We start from the raw sequence: 18687 nt of genomic DNA on the forward strand, positions 1-18687 counted from the left end.
GGCCAGAGATCACAGCACCTGCATCGATGCAATGAGGCACATCTGGGGTAGCAGGAAGAGGCAGAGGTACAGGAGGGAGCAGCCCGCCGAGGCTCGGAAGCATATTGGGCCCACGGCCGCCGGTAGAGTCAAACGGATTCCATGCTCGAAGACAGCGTCGCCTACACGGGAGCTGGACATGCGGATGCCGAGGGGATAGATGCAGCCCACGATGAGGAGATGCAGCCTGCGAGGAGGTGAGTGGACATGGTGCGAAACGTGGAGTCTGATTCTCTTCCATGAGCCCGAACGGGTAGAGTCTGAGAAAGAACAGGCGGGTAGGCGGGTGTCGGGTGAGAAAAAATTAAGTTTTTCTTTCAGTAACACGCTCCAGCTCGCAGTTTCTACGGGTCTTCTCTTACTCCCACCCCTCTCGGTCCCGACACATGGGTCTAGTGTGAGGGGTATGGTGAATCCAATATAGATGAATTTTTTTTAATTTTTTTTAATCTTTATAGTATAGATTTATAGTATAAATAATAACGAGCACCACCAATAATACTGCAGAAGACTAGTAAGAGGTCAAGACGTCTTTATTGGGAGAAGAAGACATTGTATATGTTTGTGTATAGATATCTCCTCTTTGGCCTGGAGAGACAAAGCAAGTCACCACTCTGGCCACACTTCCTTGACCTCCTCTTGGAAAAGAGAGATGGCGTGGAAGCCGCCATGTCCATGTGGCTCGAGGTGCTTCTTCTTGGTGTTGTTGCTCGGCTTGCTGCTCGCTGAGGCTGTCCATGGCGCAGGGAGTGAGGCGGTCGCCCCGCCGACTGCGAACCTCGTCCCAGCTGAAGGTGTTTCTCAGCTCTCTCGCCCCGCGGCTGTGCTGCATTGAGATTTCTTTCTTCAGCTGTTGCTTCATCGGTTTCGAGAAAAGAAAAATGCTGTGCATGAAGGCTTTTGCAGTTTTGCTTAACCGGTTTTGAGGAAAAAGAAATTTGGCCGCTATCAAATTACTGCACGCAGCAGATGCTCAAGAATCTCCAAGAGACAGTTCCTTTGAGACAGGAAAAGTGCTCGATTCAGATGTTGTCTTCTCATCTGCTGAAACTGTCTGCTTGCACACTTTTTCAGGGCGCGTTCTTCGCCGGATCGCGGCCGGGCTCGGCGTGCCGCGCTGGAACTGGAACCTCACCGCCGGTCCGCGTGACTCCAAAAGGGACGAGATGAACTGTGTGCGGTATGACTGCTCCTTCTCCAACGGCACCGCCTGCCATGTCACCGAGATGTACGAATTCGATCACTATTGGTCACTTCTTCACGATCCTTTTGGCCTCTTTTTCATGAGCTCGGTATCTCTGCGTAATGTTTTTTTTTTGGTTCCTTGAGCCAACAAAATCGTGACACCAGATAATCTTTGCAGATACCTGAAGGGACAGAACTTCTCCGGCGAGCTCCCGCCTGACTTCGCCGACTTTCCCAACCTCCTCCAGCTGTGAGTTCTTGAACAATTGGTCAAACTAATCTGGCGCCAAAAGCTTCTTCGGCTGTTACGCATGTAGTAATATTATATAGATAGAGCAATAAACGTAACCTTTGTTTCCGTGGTTGCAGACATCTAAGCAGGAATTTGTTCCATGGTGGAGTGCCAGCCCAGTGGGCCCGGATGAAGTTACAAGGACTGTGAGTGCAGGCCTTGCACTTTCCTTTTGCCCCATTGTTTGCTTGATGACTAGCAATAGATTCATGACAGAGCCTAGGGGCTCGGCTGTCGGCAAGCATCTAATCTAAGATACTAAAAATCTGGACCACTCTCATGCACACTTTTTCTCTATCATGTGATAGATTAGGTGGCTTTTCCTATGTCAAAAAGCTAGATATGTGAATACTAGTCATCAGTTTGTGCACTTTGTGTATATATACCTGCTTTTTCAGTAGTTCATTTATTGTTAGTGTAGTCCAATCGGGCGTGGATCCTCTACAGTTGAGTCACCGACATATGGACCCAGGCCCACACGTTAGCGACTCAAATGCAAGAGCAACTACTGCAGAGGATCCCTGTCCGTCCCAACCCACTGAAAAAGATAGTTTTTCCATAGCATTAAATAGACGGTCATGTAAACAGTTGGCAAGGTGGCAAGAGAATTATTGATGGGCGAGAAGGAAATAATTTCTCATGCAAGACCAGGTCTATTTAAGAATCATATATAAACGAACAAAAGGGATAGGGTCATGAAAGGAGAGAGAAGAACGGGGATTGGAGGGCGATTATTTATTTTGAAGAAACTATCAATTAGGATTGACACATAAATATATTTTTGTGATGATTAACATAAAACTTATTTACTACTCTCTCCATTCTTTAATATTTGACCTTGAGCTAAACAACGTCAAATAATTAAAATGGAGATAGTACAAATGATGGTAGAACAGAGTAAAGTTCACTTCATAACGTAGAATAGAATCACACAGCATGTTGTTGATCTGTTGATGCCAAAGTCATGCAGGGTACTGAATGGAAACAGATTATCAGGACCGTTTCCCATGGTACTCACGAATATCACAACTCTAACAAACCTGTAAGTAATAAATCTGGCAAACAAACAATTTCTGTCATCTAGTTTATGAGTTTGCTCTTCGAATTCTGACTGGCAAATCAATATGCAGGGAGATAGAAGGCAACGAATTCCATGGGTCAATCCCTCCTGAAATTGGACGTCTCATTCGAATGGAGAAATTGTGAGTGTATTTGTATTATGACGCACAAATAGAAGATATGGTTATTTGTAGAGTTTGGTCAATCAAGTTTCTCGATCGAAAGATCAGTTTGATAAATATGTAGTTTTCAATGACTCACACCCTCATCCTGAAACACAGAATATTATCAGCCAATGAATTCACTGGACCCCTTCCAGCTGCTCTTTCCTTGTTCAGCAATTTAGCTGACTTGTAAGGGGCCTTCATGTATCTTTTTCCTCCTTCAGTTCACTTTGAAGAGTTCTTCTATATTGTTTAACTATAAAAAATGGTAACAAGAGGATTTCTAGCACCAATTTTTCCGGAAGGCTGCCTGCTTTTTGGGGGAAATTGAAAAGGCTTACAACATTGTGAGTCAGTGAATTTGTGATGAACATATTTCGTATCCACAGAAGTTTATCTTTTTCTGTTATGTAATCCTTGTTGGTGCAGGCAAATTGAAGGATCTTTGTTGCAAGGGCCAATTCCTTTCAGCATATCTGAACTGACAAACCTTTCTGATCTGTATGTCAGCAATAATATTTGAATTTTCTTCTCAGTGATTTTACATTTATAATGATTTTCACTAAATCATGGTTGTGTCACTGTGTCATACAGGAGGATTAGTGAACTGAGAGGTAGTGGATCAGCTTTCCCCAATTTACGTGGAATGCAATCCATGAAAAAATTGTAAGTTTGCATTGCTGAAGTTTTCAAGGTCTTCATGTGACAAATCTCATGTGATACAAATTTTTTTCTGAAATGTAGGGTACTTAGGAAATGTTCCATCAGTGGAAGCATCCCATCTTACATTGGCAACTGGACAGATCTTAAACATCTGTAAGCATGTTTGTAAAGATTGCAAAATTACATTGTACTGTAATGCTGAATGTTTTAATTGTCCATGCAGGGATCTGAGCTTTAATAAACTGAATGGAACAATACCACCTTCTTTTGCTGGCATGCGAGGTGTAGATTATATGTAAGTTGTGGCATTTTAATAACTGAAACAAACATAGCGTTTCATTATATGCTCCTTTCTTGAATATGACACTACCAAAACTGACCTGCAGGTATCTAACTGGAAATGAACTCACCGGGAATATACCTGGATGGTTATTGACAAGAAACAAGATCACGTAAGTTATTGTCTATTTACACCAACCCTGAATCAAGAACGCATTTATAAAGACGATAGATAGGTCCACGAGTTGACACCTACAGATATCTTTCTAAGAAATGTCAATAAAGTACAGCATCAATGCAATTATCTTAGATGTAGCAACTCCAGGGTCTTGAGAGCAAATTTCTGGGTTAAAAAATCCCCCTCAAAGCTGGGGTTTGGAGGATTTCTCGGCCATGATAGGTTGACCTTCTTTTAAAAAAACCGCAGGGCAGTCTGCCCCCACCGATTGCGATTCTTTTTTTTTTGACTTTTTAAGATGCATGGAGTGTGTTAATACAATGCCAATTGCTGAATTACTTATCCTCTTATATGATTGTGGTAGACTGATAGAAAATGCCAATTTCAGTAACACTGTAACTATTATTACCGTCAAATTTTCACTTAATACAACCCAACATAATAGAAAATCATTCATTTGCAGGGGCATATCTTTTAATAACTTCACGACGGGGAGTTCAGGTCCTAGCCCACAATGCCCAATTGAGAGTACTGTGTAAGAAACCTATTGGATTGTACCTAGCCTTCTTGCCCCTTTGGAATCCATATGAAAACATATAACCTTTTCCTGTGAATCCTCAATTGCAGCAATCTGGTGGAGAGCTATTCACCTGAAATGAGCAATTTGTAAGATCCTTTAGCTTGTTGCCTTAATACATCAAAAAACTTCATAAGAACGCACCTTCCTAGAGAGAATAAAATGTTCCGACTCTCACGTTTGCCTTGTATGCAGAAATAATGTCCAGCCTTGCTTAAAGAGGAATTTTCCATGTCTTGCTTCGGGTGGTCAATGTAAGTTTATGCTTCTTGTTGCTTCACAGTTAGTTCTAAAGCATTGGAACACCATGACATTCGTGTAGAGAAAGAACGAAAAAAACTGTTTCTTTATTACGTGGATGTTCATATATAATTATGAGACAAAGGTAGCATTGGGAATGATTATTAAAATTTGGATGGGTCACAAATCACTAATGCTTGTACGCTTGTTGATCAAAATGTGAGGAACGAGAGTACTCTATCCTGCTTGTGATGAGTGAATTGTCAACCGTGCGGTGTGATCGTGCGCTTGGTCTTTGGATTGCAGGTACACGGGCGTCGAGTGTCGACGGGGAGCTGTCGTGGAGGTGTTGTGGCCGATGGACCGTGCGGTGGACGGCGGTGAAGGGCAGCTGGGACCGGAGCTCGGACCGGGCGGCAGCTGTGGCGTCCACTCCTGGATCGAGGGCGCAAGCGGCGACAGAAGGCGGGTTTCTTGGTTTGCGCCACAAAACCAAGGAGACCGACGGCGGTTGAAGACGCCGAGTCGTGGAGGCACAGGCGTCGGTCTCGGGACTGACAGAGGCGACGGGCGTCGACGGCGTCTAGGGCCTCGCTGCGGGCGAGGAGGTGACGGGCGTCGGGCGGCGTCTAGGGCCGTCAGAAGGCCGAGGCGGGAACGGCGTCTAGGGCCACGGCGCGGAGGCGGGAATCTTCCCGCGCGTGAGGTTTTGGCGGTTTTCTCAAAACCGGCCACCTACCCGGGTTTCGCGGACCCTCCAAAACCGCGGACTGGATCTTCATCAAGACGGCGTCTTCGCGGAGAAGACTTCGTTTCGAAGAAAGAACCTCGGCCGTCGGATGAGATCGTGTACAGGGGTTGCTGCAGGCCAACCGGTCTGACCGGTCCCTGGCACCGGTCCAGCGTACCGGTCTGACCGGTCCCGCGGGTATAAATACCCCTTCACTTGTGTTAGGTCAAGTGCGGCTTTTGTAATCTGTTCGTGGACTCTCTGTTTCTCCAAGCCGCCGCCCCTGTGTTCTCCTCCCCCTGTTTCTCTCTTTAGAGTAGATTTGTCCATGGATTTGTGAGAGTTTGTATTGGATTTGATTGGGAAAGGATGCCCTATCCTCCTTGTGCCCTCTGGGCTTTTGAATCAAACCAATCCCGTCCCTCTTGTGCTTTTTGTGATGTATTTTCGTTTTGGTTTTGATGCACTTGATTGCGACGGTTCGTAGGGTTCTTTGGAGTGATTCCTGTGCTTCTAGCTTCGTGTCAATCCCTCTGGAATCATGAGCTCTTCAGAATTGAAGTTTTCGAGTATTTGAGAAAACCCCAATCCCTTTTGATCTCCCCCATAATTCTCTAGATTCGTTGATATTTAGGCCGAGGTCTTTGGGGGATATGTTCACGGGGTAGGGGCGAAGCAATCCCCCAAGTTTCACCGCTTTTCGTGGTCGTTTGCTCAAGACTCACCGTTTGAATCCATTTTCTCGAGGGTTTTCTGGGTGCTACCGGTCAGACCGGTAGGACAAACCGGTCAGACCGGTCTGCTCATTTTTGAACAGACACGACCGGTCAGACCAGTCCATCGCACCGGTCAGACCGGTCATGGCTGTTCAGATCATCTGTTTTCCCGAATCGCTTCCGAATTACTTTGGGATTTCACTCGTTCGTTCGAGGCCTTTTGTGTTGGTTTAGCTTTTCAATAGCTATCCCAAACTTTGGCCAGAACGCTTGAGGGCTTGGGTGATTTTCGGGATATAGGCCGACGGTTTGAATTTCGCAAGAAATTTTGATCGGCTCCCATTCACCCCCCCTCTGGTCGCCGGCTTCGGTCCCACAATTGGTATCAGAGCAAGGTTGAGGTTTTCAATACCTTAACCGGTTCGAAAACTACTTGGCGACCATGGCGAGTCTTGGTAAGATCCTGTTGTTTTCCGGCGAGGACTATGCCTACTGGAAGATTCGCATGAGAGCCTTCTTGCAGAGTATGGGAGCCGAGGTCTGGGAGATTACCAAGAACCAGCTTTACGAGGTGTTGGCTGTTCGGACCACGCCTCTTCAGGTGACCCAGCACGAGGCTAACGCCAAGGCTGTCAATGCCTTGTTCGCTGGCGTTTCTCGTGCGGAGTTCTCACATGTCCAGGGTTTTAAGGAAGCCCACAAGATTTGGACGTGCCTTGAGAACTACCACAAGGGTACACCTCAGGTGAAGGCCAGACTGTTCGAGACTCACCGGCGTAAGTACGAGAACTTCACACAGGAGCCGGGTGAGAGCATTGACCTGATGTTCTGTCGTTTTCAGTCGATTGTGAACAAGGTCAATGCGAACAGATCTGCTGGTGCCCTTGAGTACACAGAGCACGAGAAGGCCCTCAAGTTGCTTTACGCACTTGATCGCTCTGTGTGGGATCTCAAGGTGAACACCATTATTGAGTCTGCTGGCTATGAGACTCTGACGGTGAACGAGCTTTTTAGCAAGCTCAAGGCCACGGAGGTGGATAACCAGACACGAGCCAAGCTCAATGGTGCCCCTCCTTCCAAGAGCGTCGCTCTTGTGACTGGCCCAGGTGGATCGAGCTCTAACGCTAACTCTGCTCTTGGCTTTTCTCTTGCCTCTTTGCCTTCTGTTTCAGATGAGCAGCTGGAGACGCTGGGCGACGACGACTTGTGCCTCCTCATCAGCAAGTTCCAGCGCGTCTACCACAACAGGCAGAGGAAGAAGAACCCCGGGTGCTACAACTGCGGCGATCTGAACCACTTCATCGCCAATTGCCCCAAGAAGTCCGGCGGTGGCCAGAATAACTCCTTCGACTACTACCGCCACCGCGACCGCGACGAGGGAGGCTCCAACAAGGAGCGTCGGGGCCACAAGCACCGCAGTCGTGACTGGGGAGGACGCTTCGACAAGGAGTCGCTCAAGAAGTGCTTCCAGTACAAGGCCAAGAAGCGGGAGAAGGCCTTCCTGGCGCAGCTCAGCGACCTCGACAAGAGCTCCGACACCGACCGCTCTTCTTCACCGACCTCCGACGACGATGACAAGAAGAAGAAGAAGCGGGACAAGGAAGCCACCGGCTTCATCGGCCTTTGCTTGGCGGCCGGTCGGCGCAAGAGCTTCTGCACCATGGCGGGCAAAGCCGATGGTGCTCGTGCGTCTTCAGGTGGACATGCTACACCGACGCACTCCGGCTCTTCTCCTGGATCCGAGAGCGATTCAGAGGTAAACTCCACAATCGACCTACTTGATACAGAGGTTAGGGAGTTGTACGCCGCTCTCGACAACCAGAAGAGGCTGCTTAAGGAAGCAGCTAGAGAGCGTAGAAAGCTTAGGGCTGAGCTGGCTTGTGCTAGGGAGAAGTCTAGTGAGGATGAGTGCGCTGGCTGCATATCTCACATGAACGATCTTGTTGCTCTCCGTGCCAAGCATGATGAGAACATTGTGAACCTAGATATTGCTAAGACTTCGCTTTCTGACGTGTCTCACGAGCTAGCCAAGGCCAAGCATGAGCTTGAACTTGTCAAGGACGCTCCCATTGTTAGTGATGTGCTTGAATGCGATGAGTGTCCTATTTTCAAGTCTGATCTAGCTTCTTTGCAGTCCAAGTTTGCTACTGTTGTTTGTGAACTAGAGGAGCTTAGATCTAGGCCTGTTTTGCTTGGCGCTTGTAAGCTTTGTCCCACGCTTAGGTTGGAGCTAGAGGAGAAGAACGCTTTGATCAAGTCTTTTGGAAAGACTAAGGTCGTAGAGTCTAGCCCACCTATTGACTGCTCTGTTTGCCCTGGTTTGATCTCTGATTTGGATAATCTTGTGATAGAGAAAGCCAACCTGGAGAATGAGAATACCTATCTTAGGGCGATTTTTAGTTGGGTTTCTGCTAGTGAGCCGCAGTTGGGCATGATGATCAAGCAGTTCAAGCGTGGTGATGGGTTTGGGGTCGGTTACACGTACACGAAGTCAGACTTTGACAGGTTGTACGGTAAGATTGGCAAGGCTGCTGGAAACACTGCTAGCACGAGCACGCAGCCTTCGCTTGTTGACCCCGTGGATGGTGTGCTTAAAGAACCACCGAAAGCACCTCCGCAGAAGCAGGTTTGGGTTCCAAAGCCCAATGAGCTGAGGAACTCCCTCGACACGCTCCCTGCTGCCACAGCCCAAGTTGCCCAGAAGAAGAGGGCTGCTCCTCCCCGTCCGCAGGCTAGGCCTCCACCTCCCAAGCGTGAGGTGAGGTACCACTGCGAGTTTTGTGACAGGGAAGGTCACATGGAGGAGTTTTGCTTCAGGAGGAAGCGGGCTGTGAGGAGAGAGCAGGAGAGACTGAACGCGGACATGTACTCTGCTCGGGTGCATGATCCTTCTCGGCGTGGTGATAGGCGAGATGCTAGGGCGCGCCGTGTAGGTGGAGGTCAGGGAGACGGCGGTGGTTACCGTGCTCCAGCAGGTGGTCGCTTTGCCGGCCGTGCTCCTGGTCGTTTTCAGTACGGCTATGGACCACGAGACCGAGGCTTTGGAGGAGATTTTGAGGCTCCACGCTTTCCTCGCGGTGGTGTTCGTCAGCCTCGTGGTAGGCGGGACAGGGGATACGCTTTGTCTGACTTTGCTTACCCTTCTGTAGAGCAAATGGCTCGTCACTGGTTTGCTTCTCACTTTGCTAACCCCAGTGTCGAGACGTTTGCTCCTCCTTTGTCTCGATGGTGATGCAGGTTGGAGGCCTGGAGAACAAGTGCTCCATGGATCTTGGTCTTATGCTGGTTTGATCAAGACTTGATGGTTCTCCAAGGCTGATGGATAGCCCATGGTGGCTGTTGTATCCTATGTACATTTGAGTTTGCTCTTTGAGTTCTTTGTACACTTTCTGCTTGTGACTTGTTGTAGATTCTTTATCTCATACTTGCTCTGCTTGCTAGGTCTGTACTTGTGCTATGGTGGACTAGCTACTCTGTATGCTAGTTTTTGTGGTTTTCATATTGTCATGACTCTTGCTAGCTCAGGGTGTGTGCTTTGTTCAGTTCCCCTCATGCTTGTGTAGCTTGTGCTCCTTAGGTCTGGTTGCTAGCTCAAGTATCTTCTTCATATAGTCTTGCTGTCTTGGTTCATATTGTTGAGTGCCTTTAGACTTTTCTAGGAATATCTTTTGTCTTGAAATGTTCTAGAGTGTCTTTTGGTATACTTTTGCATGTAGCTTGACTAACACCTAATCGTTTGCTTGAGTTTTGCTCTGGATTTTTGATGTTTGCTATTTCCTTGTGTCCTAGCTTCTCTTGTGCTAGGTATCACTTGTTGAGGGGGAGCTCTACCTCAGGTGCCGATGATGATCCGGAGTTACTGCGCCGGCTGCAGGCTCTAGCCCCTTCTGCTTCGACTACCTCAGCTCAGGAGGACGATCCAGTACCACTACTTCCACTTCGATCGTTCACCTCTACAAGAACTTGTTCAAGCAGAAGGTGGGCCCGCTGAGGACGCAGGGGAGGTGACCTCGAGCTTGCTATGCTCTAGGTCCAGCGGGATCTTCATCGAGGTATGTGAGCGTTCGGCTTGTATGTTTTCCTCTTAGGATGGGCTTGTGGCTTTCTGATTGTTGCCTTTTCATGGTACTCAGTTGGATCCATTTGGTCTTGTCCTGTGTGTCTTTGAGACGTTGTATTTGCTGACTTTTCTTTGGTTAGCTTTGTAGATTTTATTTGCTTCTCTTTGTTTTCTAGGTTTGGTAGTTGCATTGTGCATATGCATTGTATATGTCTGCATTTTGCATTGTCTCACTTGCACTAGCATTCTTGTATACATTGCTATGATCTTCTAGTGTCTGCTAGTGTGAGTTGATAAACTTGATCATGTATAGCTTGCTCCATTGTGTATATGACATCATTTGAGTTAAGCTATTTTGATTTGAAAATCTAAAAACATGATCACCCTGTCTTGGCTACTAGCATGTTAGGGCGTGTTGATATGCTTTGCTATCTTATTCATGCTAGTGTAGCTTTTCGTTCAGCAATTCATACTTGAAATGATCTAAATCTGATAAAAATTGCTTGAACTGCTCATGAAATGGATTGAAAAGATCCAGGTGGGATTGCTTGTCGCACTGATCGAGCTTTCGGGACGGCTCACTTTGCACTTGTGAGAACCCGGGCAAGGCTGTGCATGACTGAAACGTGTGCTTTAAGCTTCTGATTGTCTTTTGGCATAGGCTTGGCCTCGTTGCTAAGTGAAGCATGACAAGCTTTCAACCCCTGGCATTAAGAATTGCTTGATATAAACTTGTTTTGGCTGGTTTGGCTCACCTGTATGAGTTTGAGTAGCACTGCTTTCCATTCCCTACTTGTTAGTGCTAGATCATGGGTGATGCTTTTATTTCTCCTAAACTGAACTTGCCTAGCTCTAGACTGATTTGATATACCCTGTTGAGCTAGATGCAGGTCTTGTTTATGGATGCACACATGCTTGAGACTAGATGTTGCTCATATCTTTGTATCCCTGAATGCTTTCACTTACACCTCCTGCATTGCATTCATTGCATAGCATTCGTTCAGGGGGAGTCTCAGCTTCAGGGGGAGCTTTAGGTCTTTGTAGCCTTGATGTGTGCATGTGCCAACAAGGGGGAGAATTTTGAGAGAAGTGATCGAACAAGGGGGAGACTTGTTTGATTTTTGAAAAACTTATTGAGCACAGGGCTTTGTGAGTGCATCATTTTGGGAGAGTTGCACTTGTGAGAGGGAAAAATTTTGCTTGGGGAGTATCTGCTTTGGTTTTGGCTCCTGGTTTTCTCTTTTTCCCTCTGCTTCTTGCATGACTGCGTCGAGCATTACCTCTGTCTTTGAGGAGTCATGTTTTAGCTTTTGATCGATTGCGTCGAGCCGTTGCCCTTGTCTTAGGGGATCGATCTGTGCTTGAGTAAGTGACTGGTCTTGCCTTTCTGAGCTTTGTGTCACTTGCTTGGGTTCTTCTCTTTCGTGCTTCTTTGTTCTTCTTTGGTTTCACTTCTCTTGGTTCGTTTGTGGTGTGTTGACAATGCACTCATCAAGGGGGAGATTGAGGAACGAGAGTACTCTATCCTGCTTGTGATGAGTGAATTGTCAACCGTGCGGTGTGATCGTGCGCTTGGTCTTTGGATTGTAGGTACACGGGCGTCGAGTGTCAACGGGGAGCTGTCGTGGAGGTGTTGTGGCCGATGGACCGTGCGGTGGACGGCGGTGAAGGGCAGCCGGGATCGGAGCTCGGACCGGGCGGCAGCTGTGGCGTCCACTCCTGGATCGAGGGCGCAAGCGGCGACGGAAGGCGGGTTTCTTGGTTTGCGCCACAAAACCAGGGAGGCGGACGGCGGTTGAAGACGCCGAGTCGTGGAGGCACGGGCGTCGGTCTCGGGACTGACAGAGGCGACGGGCGTCTAGGGCCTCGCTGCGGGCGAGGAGGTGACGGGCGTCGGGCGGCGTCTAGGGCCGTCAGAAGGCCGAGGCGGGAACGGCGTCTAGGGCCACGGCGCGGAGGCGGGAATCTTCCCGCGCGTGAGGTTTTGGCGGTTTTCTCAAAACCGGCCACCTACCCGGGTTTCGCGGACCCTCCAAAACCGCGGACTGGATCTTCATCAAGACGGCGGCATCGCGGAGAAGACTTCATTTCGAAGAAAGAACCTCGGCCGTCGGATGAGATCGTGTACAGGGGGTGCTGCAGGCCAACCGGTCTGACCGGTCCCTGGCACCGGTCTGACCGGTCTAACCAACCGGTCTGACCGATCCAGCGTACCGGTCTGACCGGTCCCGCGGGTATAAATACCCCTTCACTTGTGTTAGGTCAAGTGCGGCTTTTGTAATCTGTTCGTGGACTCTCTGTTTCTCCAGGCCGCTGCCCCTGTGTTCTCCTCCCCCTGTTTCTCTCTTTAGAGTAGATTTGTCCATGGATTTGTGAGAGTTTGTATTTGATTTGATTGGGAAAGGAGGCCCTATCCTCCTCGTGCCCTCTGGGCTTTTGAATCAAACCAATCCCGTCCCTCTTGTGCTTTTTGTGATGGATTTTCGTTTTGGTTTTGATGCACTTGATTGCGACGGTTCGTAGGGTTCTTTGGAGTGATTCCTGTGCTTCTAGCTTTGTGTCAATCCCTCTGGAATCATGAGCTCTTCAGAATTGAAGTTTTCGAGTATTTGAGAAAACCCCAATCCCTTTTGATCTCCCCCATAATTCTCTAGATTCGTTGATATTTAGGCCGAGATCTTTTGGGGATATGTTCACGGGGTAGGGGCGAAGCAATCCCCCAAGTTTCACCGCTTTTCGTGGTCGTTTACTCAAGATTCACCGTTTGAATCCATTTTCTCGGGGGTTTTCTGGGTGCTACCGGTCAGACCGGTAGGACAAACCGGTCAGACCGGTCTGCTCATTTTTGAACAGACACGACCGGTCAGACCGGTCCTGGCTGTTCAGATCAGCTGTTTTCCCGAATCGCTTCCGAATTACTTTGGGATTTCACTCGTTCGTTCGAGGCCTTTTGTGTTGGTTTAGCTTTTTCAATAGCTATCCCAAACTTTGGCCAGAACGCTTGAGGGTTTGGGTGATTTTCGGGATATAGGCCGACGGTTTGAATTTCGGAAGAAATTTTGATCGGCTCCCATTCACCCCTCCTCTGGTCGCCAGCTTCGGTCCCACAAAATGCTTAACTCGAATTAAGCACACCCATAAAAATCACTTCATGGTAAGCTGAGGCTACTTCCTGCACAAAGGGATTTTTTTTGAAACAAACCGGCAGGAGAGCTCTGCCCGCTATATTAAAAAGAAGGGTGCCCGACATGCAAGAACAAAAGAGTTTGCATTGTACAAAGCTCCAAAAAGAAAACCGACGGGAAAAAGGGATATGGTTTTAAAGTGCATAAAGCTCAGATCGTAGTTACGTACACATTTCCACAGATCGGTTTTCCTTTCATATCAATTGCGGTGACAAGGAAGCTACTATTAATGGAACTACATATGAAGCTGACACAACACCCAAAGGGGCTTCATCGCTGTACGTAAGCCCAGGCTCAAACTGGGCATTCAGCAGCACTGGGAACTTCATGGATGATAATAACCCTGATGACAACTTCATCGCAACAAAGCACATCAAAATTGGCCATTCCCTATTCAGAGTTGTACACCAAGGCCCGTCGTTCTCCTCTCTCACTCACATATTATGGGCTTTGTATGTTTAGTGGGAGCTACACGGTTGCGCTCCACTTTGCTGAAATTGTGTTCACAAATGACAACACGTATTCTAGCCTTGGCAAAAGAAGATTCAACGTGTTCATACAGGTAAACTAGATTATTAGTTGTTTCCTTTCTGATAAAACACTTTCCTTTCTTAGTAGTGATACTAACAATAATCTGTTTACCCTCAGGGGAGAATGGTGCTCGAGGATTTCGATATCGAACAGTCAGCTGGTGCGGTTGGAAAGCCAGTTATCATGACCTTTCAAACATATGTCACAAATCATACACTAGAGATTCAGTTCTATTGGGCAGGAAGAGGGACAACAGGTTTTCCAAATAGAGGTTCCTACGGGCCACTGATATCTGCAATATCAGTAACTCCAAGTGTGTCCTTTTGACTCCTGAGTTTTTCAATTTCGCATGTCAGTTCCATAAATTAATATGGGCAAGGGCACAATACTGAAAGTCATGTGTGGTGTTCTTAGCTGTGCATATTATAGTTTTAATAAATGAAAGCTGTTATTTCCCACACTAATCTGGCAGTTGTGCTTTGTGTTGGTCTTGTCCAGATTTCCCAATTCCATTGGGCAAAAGCAGTTCAAGGGCATCTATTGCTTTAAAGATTGGAATACCTATTATAGCAATATTCACTGCTCTAGTTGTTGGCATTTATTGTATTAAGAAGCGAAGAAAGAGTTCGATGCAAAAAGGTATTATGGTTATTTTCTCATTCAACCCATTTGAAATTTAATTTAAATTATTTTGCAAACTGGTAAATAACTTTCACATTTTTGCAAAACCCACAAATAGAGCACATGTATTGCTCATATGCACTAAGAATTGCAAGAAGATGCTATACATCGAAAATAAACTGAAATATCATAGCATACAATATTGCTTGACAACAAAATAATTAGAGAAATTTTACAATAATTAATTTTGGATTGTGAAGATTTTGCATATTATTGCGGGAACTAAGAAATATTTTCTAGCTATGTTGATTTTTTTTTGCTTTAGTGATTGGAATACCTATTATAGCAATATTCACTGCTCTAGTTCTTGGCATTTATTGTATTAAGAAGAGAAGAAAGAGTTCGATGCAAAAATGTATTATGGCTATTTTCTCATTCAACCCATTTCAAATTTTAAATTATTTTGCAAACTGGTAAATAACTTTCACATTTTTGCAAAACCCCACAAATAGAGCACATGTACTGCTCAGCTGCACTAGGAATTGCAAGAAGATACCATACACCGAAAATAAATTGAAATATCGTAGCAGACAATATTGCTTGGCCACAAAAAACAATTAATTTAGGATTGTGAAGATTTTGCATAATATTGCAGGAACAAATAAATATTTTCTATGTTCTTTTCTTTGGCTAGGCCTATCAATGTTAGTATATATGTCTTAATGAAACATATATAAACCCTTTGTACAGAACTCAGAGCCTAGGAATTGGCTCCTTCACCTTGCGTCAAATCAAAGCAGCAACTAGGAATTTCGATACAGCAAACAAGATTGGTGAAGGTGGTTTTGGTTCCGTTTACAAGGTCAGTAAGCATTGCTTCCTGGACATCATTTACGCAGAGGTTAATACTACTAAAGTTCAAATCTTACCCTGGAACATTGCCTTCTCTGACTCATCAGGGTTTATTACATGATGGCACCATCATTGCTGTTAAGCAGTTATCATCAAAGTCTAAACAAGGGAATCGAGAATTCGTGAATGAGATAGGCATGATATCTGCACTTCAACATCCTAACCTTGTCAAACTTTATGGCTGCTGTACAGAAGGAAACCAATTATCCCTAGTCTACGAATATATGGAATACAATTGCCTTGCACGGGCTCTTTTCGGTAACCATTATCTCCTTGTTTCTTGGTTTAACCTTTTCTAAACTTATGCTATATATTAGAACTCACAACCTATGTTTATGGATTTTTATTGCTGGGTTCAGTTGAACAATATAGACTGAGACTGGATTGGGGAACAAGACATAAGATTTGCCTTGGGATAGAAAAAGGTCTAACATATCTGCATGAGGAATCCGCAATAAGGATCGTGCACCGTGATATCAAGGCCAGCAATATACTGCTTGACAAAGATTTGAATGCCAAGATCTCAGATTTTGGACTAGCAAAGCTTAATGAAGATGACAACACCCACATAAGCACAAAAGTAGCTGGAACCATGTAAGCGCTTTTATTCCATACCCTTGTTCTCTGTGAAATTCAATTGACCTACAAAGTGACAAACCAATCGTTATAGTGGACATTGTATTAACCTAATGAAAATCACTCGATACCTAATATAATGAACACTAAAACATTTAACCCAACCAAACCACTGGAATTAGTATGTTTATTGGACTAATGCTGACTTGATCGTTTTGTATTCATGCAGCGGATATATGGCTCCTGAGTATGCTATGCGTGGTTATTTAACAGAAAAGGCTGATGTATACAGTTTTGGTATTGTTGTTTTGGAAATTGTCAGTGGCAGAAGTAACACAAACTACAAGCCAAGGGAAGACTTTGTTTATCTTCTAGATTGGGTAACTCCTTAATTTTCATCCATTCATAAACGATAGTTTAAATTGGGTAACACCCACATAGTTTGGCTTTCTTTGTGATCACCTTAGACAATAGGCCCTGTTTGGTAGAGCTCCACTCCAAGCTTCTTTGGAACCAATTCAGTGAAGCCCTACCAAATGGCTAAAAAAACAACTAGATTCTGATTAGAAGCTGACAAGAATCACTTCTCCATTTACACTGTGAGCTGAAAATAATAAACCCACTCCAATTTCATTCTACACCAGAATCACTTCTCACCTGCTCCTCAACCTACTTCCCACCAGAATCACTCTATCAGAGAATTCAGGACCTAAAGCCGAAGAATCAAGGAGTGGAGCACTACCAAAATAGCCCATAAATAATTAAGCTTACAAAGCAAGGTTGTTGGTCCTCAGACAATTGTAGATGTTACAAATATCAGTTGTTGGGACGTGTGCGGTTCTGGATTGACGCTAGGATGTTTCGTATCAAAGTGCATTTAACACTACCTTATTATCTGAACGTAACATTTGCTCGGTAGCATACATCCTTTTATAAATAAATATATAAAAAGGGAGGTAAGAAACTATATGAAGCTATAGTTACATAAGGGGGAAATAGGAAGAAGAAAAACAGGGGAAACTACAGAGGGAGAGCTATAGGAGTGGGTTTCCACCCAAGAAAGCCACAGAGTGTTGTTTGTTATTATGATTTTTACCTCTAGATTAACAACGTGAGGAAAGGCCACATCGTTTTGTGCATAACCAATGGAAATTGGGTCATATCAGAATGCCAAACCCTACCAATTCTTGTTTTATTCAAATGCACATATATGCCAACTTATAAGCTAATTGCATCTCTTAAATGTGTTCCAGGCTTGTGTTCTACATAAGAGAGGAACTCTCCTGGAGTTGGTAGATCCAGATCTAGGATCCAATTACGCAATAGAAGAGGCGCTCCTGATGCTGAATGTTGCCCTGCTATGCACAACAGCAACGCCGACACTCAGACCAATGATGTCGAAAGTTGTTAGCCTGCTAGAGGGCCACACCCCACTTCAGCCCTTGTTGTCAGACTTCAACCTTGAAGCAAATAGCCTTAGCTCAAGTGTTGTACACGGCAAGTTTTGGCAAAACCCATGCGAGAGCCGGAGCCTGACAGCAGAAGCTTCATGCAACGATACCAATGAATCATCAGCATAGATATAGATGTGCATCATGAACTAGATGTACGTGTAAGAACTACTAGTATTAGTACCACAATAAACATACAACAAATAGCCCTCTAGGCCATAGTTTGTGGCTTGGATGATTGAGCGATAATATAGTTTTCCGGACTAAAGTACATGTTTGTGAAGTATATGTTTTAGGTTTTATGGGTCTCGAGGGTGGAACACAAGCAACTTGTGTACCTTTTCACTTTCATCATCGTTTCATGCATACTGGCAGTTTAGATTTCATAAATTTGACCAACAACTATTTAAAGTACATGCATGCTTAGTAGATGAAAGTTGCATTAGTATATTAACATTCCACATATTTTTGTAATATGGATGGATTTTACAACAAATGATGATAAACTGTATGAGTAACTGGTATATACGAAGTATATACTTAAAAGATTTTTAAAATTCAAATATAGAATCTCATAAAAGGAAATATAAAAAGAGTATGTCAGATTCTTCTCTCAAGAGGCTGCCAAAATGTACAATTCGGGCTCCTATCCATTTCAGAGATTGTGTCGAACCTTATGAGCACCTAATAATGCAATAAGTTCATGGGACAAGTGTCAAACAATTGTTTTTTTTATGAAACAGGAGGGGTAATCCCCTACTGGTTATATATTAAAAAGTAAAAATGAGGAGTACAGTTTAGAAGAAACAAAGTTAAGAGACAAAGAAGGAAACAAAGAAAATAAAAAAGATTACACAAGGGCTTCTAGCCATAAAGTCATGGGGGTTTTGTAACTGATCTTTACTCTTAGAATAACTAAAGCAAATTCTCTCTTGAAGTGTTGACATGAGTTCTGGTAGGGTTGAATTCCTTTGAATATTAAGTCATTCCTTTGTATCCAAATAAGTGTCAAACAATTGTCAATGCAGTTCAGAATGAGTCAAAATCGGTGCGCTCGGAGAACAAAAGTTTCTTTATTATCAGTTTATCTCACGGGACATATTTTGTTCTTTATTCTTTCTCAAGAGGTACCGTTTGGATTGATTATGGCAGCATCGAAAAAGGAATCGAATCATATATATATGGTTCGGAAACTATTCATTCCTTCAACTTTTTTCCTAACGCAGGGT

At 45.0% G+C, this 18687-nt stretch overlaps 1 pseudogene; it reads left to right on the forward strand.

Moving 5' to 3' along the window:
• The first annotated feature begins 535 nt into the window (after positions 1-535).
• On the forward strand, positions 536-17824 carry LOC120677164 (annotated as a pseudogene).
• Positions 17825-18687: the final 863 nt, after the last annotated feature.

This window comes from Panicum virgatum, chromosome 2K (genome assembly GCF_016808335.1).
Source record: "Panicum virgatum strain AP13 chromosome 2K, P.virgatum_v5, whole genome shotgun sequence".
Classification (NCBI taxonomy): domain Eukaryota; kingdom Viridiplantae; phylum Streptophyta; class Magnoliopsida; order Poales; family Poaceae; genus Panicum; species Panicum virgatum.